General features: G+C 41.1%; 1 long non-coding RNA gene across 1 annotated transcript in view; it reads left to right on the top strand.

The window, feature by feature from the left end:
* LOC135107640 (uncharacterized) overlaps positions 1-7,445 on the top strand; it is a 54,933-nt gene extending 47,488 nt beyond the window's left edge. The window contains exons 2-3 of the long non-coding RNA XR_010271872.1: positions 6,453-6,572; positions 6,804-7,445. This is a non-coding gene — a long non-coding RNA (uncharacterized LOC135107640). The remainder of the gene's footprint in view (positions 1-6,452; positions 6,573-6,803) is intronic.
* The last annotated feature ends 2,609 nt before the right edge of the window (positions 7,446-10,054 follow it).

Here is a 10,054-nt window from a genome sequence, read left to right as displayed (position 1 = left end):
CGGATATAAGGAATGCGTGACGTGTACAAGAGGAAGTATTTATGTGTGTCTTTGAGAAGCGTGATATTTGAATACTCATGTCCCGCTATGCCTTTAATGCTGTGATTGCTTATGCTTATGCTTACGCCACATTGATTTGCTTATTTTATCATTTTAGCAACCTTAGAGAATTACGATTATTAAGCAGCTTGACTCAATATTCGATGATGCCCTTCGCTGTCAATGTAGTCTTTGAAATTTCTCATCTAAACCTGTACAAAACTGAAGGTAGGAAGCCGCTGTAGCAGTCAAAAGGTTACCTGTGCATAACATTTATTTTACTTGTGACTTTAATGAATTTCACTGATTTAAAAAGGTGTGTGAAAGAGGGAGTAATTATGTGTATCTGAGTGACGTGATGGTTGACTACTGATATTCCACTAACCCTCTAACTATGAATAGCATTTGTTTTGTTTTACTAGTAGCTCTAATGAATTTCACCATAAGCACTACTATAAAAGCTAAACTATAAATACTGGATAACATAAATTTTCTCCCCAGTAACTGTTATATTTGAAAATCTTATTGTAATGGTCTTATAAAACATTAGATTGTGATTTTTTTTCAGACGTTCACTCACAGGGTATAGCTTTCCTAGTGGTGCTTGTCGTGGTTCTTCTTATATCAGTGACCATTACATTGTGAAGATGAGAGGCCACAGCAGCAGTCAGTGGCTTCATTAAACGCCGTGTGTGGATGCTGGAGATAGAGAACTGATGGGTAGACAGTGATAAGGAAAGTTTTTAATAGTCACGTGGTTGGAATGACGGCGAATACTAATGTGTCTTTAACCCTTTCACTACGATAAGCAGCAATTCACAGCACTAGAAACAATGTATGAAATCTTTATAAGCACGTACAAGGGAATGAAAAAGAATATACTATGCAATTTCCAGTCCGTATAATGTTTGAAGATGGCTGTAATCAAGAAAAAGTGTCTTAGAGTAGTTAATGGCAGTAAAAGTATAGCAAATATCAGTGAAAGAGTTTTAAATGCCATGGATGGATACTGAGATAGAAAATTATTAAGTAGATAGCGATAGATAGATAGATAGATCCTTATAGTGCCGGAATGATAGCGAAATGAATACTGATGCCCATTTAAATGCCATGGGTTGGATGGAAAAGGTAGGAAATTCTTAGGTACACAGAGATAAAGTTTTGAAGTGTTATAACGCCGGAATGTGGCAAAATCAATACTGTTGCTCCCTTTAAATGTCATTGGGTGGATGCTGAGGGCAGAGAAGGGTTAGTGGAGATACTATTACTACTACTACTACTACTACTACTACTGGGAGGAGGAAGACGTAGCAAGAACATACCAAAGGAGGCCAAATACATCAGAAATATTTCCAATTCGTCTTCTGTGGTTAAATGATAAAAGATGGACAGGTGAGATGACTTGAAGAGCCCTTTGTACACCTGAGCGTCCCCCGCGATGCACCTGTAGAAGAAAGATAGTATTAGTTAAGGTTGTAGATTTTGTGTTAATTGTTGTATTGTTTTATTATTATTATTATTTATTTATTTATTTTAATTTTTTTTTTGCTGCTGCTTATGGTGTTGTTGTTGTTGTTGTTGTTGTTGTTGTCGTCGTCCATCATCATCATCATCATCATCATCATCATCATCATCATCATCATCTTCTTCTTCTTCTTCTTCTTCTTCTTCTTCTTCTTCTTCTTCTTTTCTTTTCCTTTTCTTTTCTTTTTCTTTTTTTCTCCTTTTCTTTTTTTTTTTTTTTTTCTTTTCTTCTTCTTCTTCTTCTACTTCTCATTTTCCCATGTTGTCTCCGCATCTCGTCGCATTTCTTTTCCTGGTCTGGTTTCCTCACATTTTCATCCTCGTCCGCTTCCCCGAACAGTGATTGGCTCCTTGTTGAAAAACGTGTGTGTGAGAAGTGGTTTTGCTTCCACCTGAGTGTTTTCTGTAGATGTTGAGAGAGAGAGAGAGAGAGAGAGAGAGAGAGAGAGAGAGAGAGAGAGAGAGAGAGAGAGAGAGAGAGAGAGAGAGAGAGAGAATGGGTTGAACTCTCGTAATCATATTCTAAACAAATGAAATAGAAATGAAGGACTTGTTCGTGGAATTTGGAACAGTGAGGCAACGATTAATGAGAATAATTTGGAAACGAAAGCTGACGAAAGAAACCAGCAACCGATCGATCTGACAAACTAACGAACGAATGACAGCTTGTAGTATATTGATAAGCTGTTGCGTTAATCGTCTGCCGCTAAATTTCCTTAGACGAATAATAAAAAAAAAAATGCGTTTCAGTTGAGGTAATACTTAACAACAAACTGAAAAGATTAGCAGAGTTTATGAATCGATAGTGTAATAGGAAGTGCTGATTATTACACACACCTGCGCCTCTAGTACCTGTTGATTAGTGGTACGGAGAGAGAAAGAGCAGGAATGTTGAGGTAGCGAGATGGAGAAGAACTAATAGAAGTAATAATAATGATAAAAAAAAAGTCAAACATGACAGCACGATTACCTTGCTGCCCGACAACGGAGGAGGAGGAAGAGGAGGAGGAGAAGGAAAAGGAGGAGGAGGAGGAGGAGGTAGTGGAATAGTCTCTCTTTCATCCTATGCATCTCCCCCCTCCCCGTCTCCCTTACCCTCCCCACACCTCCCCAGAACCCTTCCTCCGTCCCACCCTCTCCCTCCCTCGTCCTCCCTCACACACGTCCCACCAACGCTTACTCCCACACCTCTGCCCCGCGCCTCTCGCATTCCTCTCGTGACATACCCGTCGGGAAATGCCCAGGGCGACACCTAGCACCCGAGGAAGTCACGGGGCGGCGCCAGGGAGCGTTGGGGGGGAGAGAGAACGCGGCGCAGGCAACACGGAAGGTTTGGAAGTCGAGCGAAAGAATGTGAAACGAACAGACGGTAACCTGGAGAGTCTGAATCTTTTGTTTACATTATGAGGCGCCGTCTACCGGTGGGCGTGATGAGTGAGGGGAGGAGGGCGGCTGCGGGGCTGGGGGAGGGGGCGGGAGGGGGTCGTGGGGAGGAGGATGGGTAGTAGGAGTAAGGTTGGTGTAGCTTGGCCTCCTCCTCTCCCATTCCCTCCTCCTCCTCCCCCCTGTATGCATCTTCCTTTTCCTCCTCCTATCCCCCCCTCCTTCTCTCTCCTCCTCTTCCTCCTCCGCACTTGACCTCTGGCTGTCACCCTCACCTCGCAACCTCCAAAACAATACCTTTCCTTACCTCTCTCCCTCCTCACCCTCCTCCCTCGCCTCTCCCGCCCCTGCCCTCCGTCCCTCCACCCTTGCCGCCCTCCACCGCCTCTCCACCGCCTCTCCCTAACTCGCCATAACGGCACCCGAATTATAAACCCCGAAATAAGACGCTGAAGTGACTAGTTCGACCTGTAGGTAAATACAAACCCTTCATTGTCTTTCGCCTTCGGTCCCTCCCTCCCTCTCTCCCTTCCCCTCTTTCTCCTCCTTCCTTCCCTTCTTCGTTCTCGCAGTCCCTTCCCCTCTCTCCCCCTTCTTCTCTCTCCCTCCCTCCTTGCTCCTCTTCCTCACCTGCAAGACGGCCCTAGAGAACACGTAAATATTGAAATACAGCACAGAGCATCGCCTTCACATCGGCACCTTGCGTCACGGCGTGAAGATAAACAAGCCACGTAGCGCCTCCTCCTCGCGAACCTCGGCAAAAAGGAGATGAGATGAGATGAGATGAGATGAGATGAGATGCGGCGGGACTGAGAGAGAGAGAGGGGGGGGGCGAGGGGGACGAAAAGGTGCTTTGAAAGGTGAGAAATGACGAAAATAGCAATGAATAATGTGAAAACACTATACGTACTTTGTGTTTTGATTACGGAAATAAGATATGGAAAAAAAGAAAAGGAAATGAAAACAAGAATATATTTAACGGTGTAAATTGTACAAATCAACGAAAAGACATCAAGTGAACGTGCAGAGAGAGAGAGAGAGAGAGAGAGAGAGAGAGAGAGAGAGAGAGAGAGAGAGAGAGAGAGAGAAACTGGCATTCCTCGCTCTATATTTATGAGAAAGTAAATTAAGCAAAAGTAGTCTGTTGTTTGGAGTAGAACTAAAATATCAGATTCAAAAAGGGAGAAAGAAGGAGGATTAGGAGGAGAAGGAGGAGGAGGAGGAGGGGAAGTAGGGATAAGAAGAGGAAAAGAAAAGAATAATAATAAGAATAATAAGAATAATAAGAATAGAATAGGAAAAAATAGAAATATTGCAATGAACGAAGGAAAAACAGGAAGGAGGAACAGATGGAAAGCAAATAAACTTAGATAATAATATGCATGAAAGAAATAACGAAACATATGACGAAGGTGATATAGGAGAAGAGGAAAACATACACAAAATAATAAGAAAATAATAATGATGACTATGTAGGAAAAAAATATAAAAGATAAGGAGGAGGAAGAAGTGGAGGAAAAGAAGAAGAGGAGGAGGAGGAGGAAGAGAAGTGTAGGTGGAGAAGGAAAATTTATATGGATGAGATCAGTTGGAAGAAGGAAAAAAATATTATACACTGAGATGCGAGTTAAGGAAAATTCTTGATTTTCCTACTTTGCTTGTTAGTTGTTGTAGTTGTGAATTGTACAAACACTTTATTATTATTACTATTATTATTATTATTATTATTATTATTATTATTGTTATTATTGTTATTGTTGTTGTTGTTGTTGTTGTTAGCATTATCCTCTGCTATCATTCATTCATTCATTCATTCATCTGTCCATCATTATTAGTGCTCTCTCTCTCTCTCTCTCTCTCTCTCTCTCTCTCTCTCTCTCTCTCTCTCTCTCTCTCTCTCTCTCTCTCTCTGTGCAGACGCTCACGGAAGAAGCACAGTGTGTGTTTGTGCATATTTCCTGCCGTGATTGTTTATGTGCGTGCGTGCGTGCGTGTGTGTGTGTGTGTGTGTGTGTGTGTGTGTGTGTGTGTGTGTGTGTGTGTGTGTGTGTGTGTGTGTGTGTGTGTGTGTGTATGAATCTACGTTTGTGATGAAAAAAAAGTTTGGTATCCCCACGAAAGAGAGAGAGAGAGAGAGAGAGAGAGAGAGAGAGAGAGAGAGAGAGAGAGAGAGAGAGAGAGAGAGAGTTAATCCATCGCTATTTCACGCTATCACTCTCTTTAATAGTGGTGGTTTCGGCTCCTTATAAGATGAGAGGCTCGGGAATGAATCCTTGGAGGCCTTGTGTGTGTTAGAGAGAGAGAGAGAGAGAGAGAGAGAGAGAGAGAGAGAGAGAGAGAGAGACGTGAAGTGATTTAAAAATTTTTTGGGTGGCTCTGAAACAACTAAGGTCATATGGCGCCGTATTATAAAATTACATGTAAATAATAGTAATGTTGAAGTGAAAAGTAAAAGTAACAAAAAAGAAAAATAGAAAATAAAAATTGAGAGAGAGAGAGAGAGAGAGAGAGAGAGAGAGAGAGAGAGAGAGAGAGAGAGAGAGAGAGAGAGAGAGAATAGCCGATATTATATTTTCTGATAGGACTCGACAACATTACAGTATCATGAAGCTCCTAGTAAGTAAAATAAGGCATGACTATACAAGGGAGGCGTTGAAGAGAGGAGGAGGAGGAAGCGCGCGTTTTCTTTCTCCCGGTATACGTTGGTCCTCCATAGAAAGCGGGAATAGAGAAGAGAGTTTCAGCGTGGACTAAGGTAAATATGCGAGGTAAACCTAGAGGGTGATCTCTCTCTAAGGAATGAGGGAAAGACAGGATAGCTTTGTAAATGTGCGAGTTTAGTGTGCGTTTTATGGTGTAAGGAAGGGTATGTGTGAATGGGAAAGCAAACTACTGTGTGTGTGTGTGTGTGTGTGTGTGTGTGTATGTGTGAGATAGAGAAAAAGACTGAGTATAAATGATAGTAAGAAAAGCTCAGATGCCGTCTCACACCTCCAATAATAATAATAATAATAATAATAATAATAATAATAATAATAATAACAGAAACGAGTAGAAGATGCGAGAGAAAAGACTACAACAATCTTTTCTTCAATGTAAACTACTTCTCGAAACGTTAGGGAAATAAAGATCTGTCTCATCCTCTGTTTGCGCGCCACCACACTGCACTACTGGAAAGATGTGCAAGGATATGCGGCAGAGGAGGCAGACTGACATGTAGAGCAACGCTGAACACTTGGCTCTGGTACTGGTGCCCCCCACGTCTTGTACTGTAAATCTCTAGGATAAAACTTACGCCACTTGAATGTTCTCCCATCGATAAGCTTCTTCACTGCTCTAAATCTATGACAGTGTTTATTTTCTATTCAACCACAAGTCTTCAGTTCTGTGATACTTTCCACACTGAAGGAAGTGTGAAACTCCTTAAGATCTGTATTTGTATTAGGGTGTGTGTTGCTCGTACCTCCCTTCATCGGTAGTGTTGACAGAATATACGTGATTTGCAGTGTAGTGGTCCTGCCATTGGTCCTGCCTTGCTGCTGCCCCGTCGTGACAAAGTGTTCATACGGCATCACATGGGTTACTTCTTTGTCACCTCTTCTGCAGCCTCGTCATAGCTCAGAGAGGTATGTGTATGGTTGTGTGTGGTTTAGCTTTCTACACACACGTACACACACACTCTCACACACTCTCTCTCTTTCTCTCTGACTAGCCTCTATGAGCTGTAAGAACTATTTTATATATGAATTTACTTATTGACATCGGTTCTTTTATGCCATCCTTTATATTATAGATGACATTACATTCTAGTACAGCATGTCATTACATTTATCGAAAATAAACTCATCTACCCACAGTTAATTCCTCTACACCACGGTCACCACCTTTACCACCTCGGCTTGGGGAAGGAGAGGGGCAGCCATGCAGAGTTGAACCTAGGGCGGTTATAGTGCGTACGAGTTTAGGAAGCAGTGCTCTAGAAGTGAAGATGTCAGGGAGGGCTTGTGGGTGCGTGTGAGTGTGTTCAAGTGACCACATCTTGACCAAACACCAAACATCACCCTCTCGTCTTCCGTGAGTGATTTAAAATAGGATAAATCGATTGTTGTTATGTTTTTATTTTATTTTATACTTTATAACTAAGAAAATAAATAAATAGTTGAAATCAGTTAATAAAAGTATCCGTATTCTCACGAACGATGAAGTTCACGATGTATGGGGCGATTGGAATAGTTTCAGTATAATTAACAAAACCTGGCTGTCTGAAACCTCACGAAAGGCACCTTGCGTATCATACAGTGGTTCGAAACGTTGAGTAGCGGACCACAGTGATCAGGTGCCACGCCCGGACACTGTTTTCAATATGTATGCGTCCTGTGAGTCAAGGAAGGTGCTTCGCTTGACTGTAGTACACGCAGTCAGAACCATTGTCACGTTTTCCATTAACTTTCATTCACATATCTTCATAAATCTATTTTTTTTATTTACTTACATATTGTTGTTAGTCAGAGTAAGTAGGTGGATAGTTAAGTAAATGGTGTCACATGTTTAATTAACTTAAGCCCATCAAATATTGTTAGGTTTCCCTTTTTCACTTCAGAAGAATAATTGTTGTTTTGAAATCCGTGCCATCACTTATGTTCCCAGTTACACGTACTTATTTAGCACGTTCTTGTAATCGTTTTTATAGTCACCCCCTTTCCGACAAGAGCATGACTGCGGCCTGGCTGGTGCTGCCCTCTCTCACTCCTCCCTTGAAGCGGCGCCACTTGCCTCGAGGCTCCACAGATGGCGATGGCGGTCCACGAGGCACCGTCGGGAATGCTATTTTTTTTCACCGAAGTGTTTTTTAATGTTTCTGGTTAAAAATGACCATTCTTTTTCAATTCTTGGAAAGGAATAAAGAAGAATCAAGGTATAAGTGCTTCATAGAACAGTTTACATAGCAAATTTCACGTTTTATGAGGTGTTGTGGGTTGTTAGTGGAATATATAGAGACGTAATTAGATGAATAGAATAGAAAGTATGGGTGCAGAGAGAGACTAAAGGAGGTTATGAGACTGTTGACGCCGTTGGAAGCCTGTTATCAGTGTGGTGTGGAGCTGTGGACCCTCGCCGTGATGTGCAGTGTGGTAGTGGAAGGTTTGTTAGAGTCTCCGGAGAGTTGTTCTGTTTTCTCTCGTTGTCCTTCTAAACTCTAAACATTAACCGCGTTCATTGCAGCCAAGTGTGTTGTTTTCCTGGTATGACACAGTTCAGTTCAGTTATTTTATTGACCACGACACAGGTATAGGTAAAAATAGAAAATAATATATGGTCCAGTAAAAATATACCGTTCAGACACACACACACACACACACACACACACACACACACACACATATACAGACGATGGAAGTCATAGTTTAATGTACTTTTTTTAATATAAGAAAGTTTGTATGTAGCTTTTCGTTAGTCTCATCCATGGAAATTAAGTTCATTATACCTGGTAAACAGTGAAATGTAAGTGTATATATTCTGATTAATTTGTTATGGGTATGAAGAGTGGGCGACCAGTAGTTATACATACAGAGATCGGTAATTACATGAACAGATATACAGGTAGGTCAACATCACAAAAAAAAATTATTATACAAAGAAAACACAAATATAAATGATATTAACACCTACAACCGCGTACATCACATTTCAAGGCGCAACATGAACAATGATAAATATTGATGCCAGCGAGTCTTACTTTACACACTTCCAAAATATTATGCTGGATTACAAGCCCCTTATACACCTACTCACCTGCATCAACACACAGTCACATACAGCCCCCTCTTACATGAAAAAAATATACATACACATTTAAATACACACAGAAAATGATGCAGACAAGTCATGAGGCAACACACACACACACACACACACACACACACATGGAAGCCGCACCCAAGACCACTCAACCTAACAAGAGAATTCTTAGAAAACGGAGACTAACTAATGACCCTATTTGTAGCGAAACAATTAGCGAACCATTACCACCACGAGCCAGGCACAGATACTTAGCACGTGGCTGTTGTTCCTCCCTCCCTCCCTACCTCCCTCCCTCCCTTCCTCCCCTTCTCTTGTCTCTTCCTTCCTTCCTTCCGTCGTTATCATTCTCCTTGACCATTTTTCATGTTCCTTTGCGTGTTCTTTTTATCTCCCGAGGAAGAGGCCGCCACGTGCCCTCCCTCCATCCTTATCACGAGGGAGGGAAAGAAGAAGGAATATATACGACTAAGAAGGTAAAGGGGGAAAGAGGAAAGGAAACATAAATGGTAAGAGGTGTTGTTAAGGGAAAGAGGAATATATAGATAGGTCTATGAAAGTGAGAGGGAAAGAGAAAATTAAGCGTAAATGGCAGAGCGCATTGTTAAAAGGGAAAGGGTTGTAGTGAATGGCTGAAAGTTGTTGTAGGAAGATAGGAAGATGGTGAACGGATCCTTGAATTTGATAGACTGAGGAGAGTGCATAGACATGTTTTTTTTATTATTATTTTTTATTTATTTTATTTTTTTCTGTTCTGGTTCCTCTTTATTTATTTATTTTTTTCATCGTCATATAGTTCGTGTCAAGTCTCAGCTTGATATGTAAATAAGTTAATTGTATGTTGATTGTTACCTTTTCGTTTATTTATTTATTTATTTATTTTATTTTTTCTCACTTTGTTTCATGATATTTCTCGACTTGCGTATTTATTTATTTTACTCTTATCATTTCTTATCCCTCTCATTTTACGAATTTCACGTCTAGTTTTTTTAATTCTCCTTCTTCTGCTTCATCACATTTCACTGCATTTCTCTACACCTTTTCCCGGTTTTCAATTTTTTCCTTCTCTATTCTATCATTGTAATTTTCTGCTTTTTAAACCCTCCTCCTCCTCCTCCTCCTCCTCCTCCTCCTCTTCCTCCTCCTCCTGGTGATTGGTAGCAGGGGTAGACTTTGGATAGAAAGTATTTCCTCTCAGACTGTTAAGAGGAAGAGGGGGAGGAGAAGAGGAAGTAGTAGTAGTAGTAGTAGTAGTAGGAGGAGGAGGAGGAGGAGGAGGAAGAGCATGTTGTTTCCATTCCATTCGCTT

This window comes from Scylla paramamosain, chromosome 15, assembly GCF_035594125.1.
Source record: "Scylla paramamosain isolate STU-SP2022 chromosome 15, ASM3559412v1, whole genome shotgun sequence".
Lineage (NCBI taxonomy): Eukaryota > Metazoa > Arthropoda > Malacostraca > Decapoda > Portunidae > Scylla > Scylla paramamosain.
The sequence above is the reverse complement of the archived record's forward strand: the minus strand, read 5'-3'. Positions and strand labels throughout refer to the sequence as shown.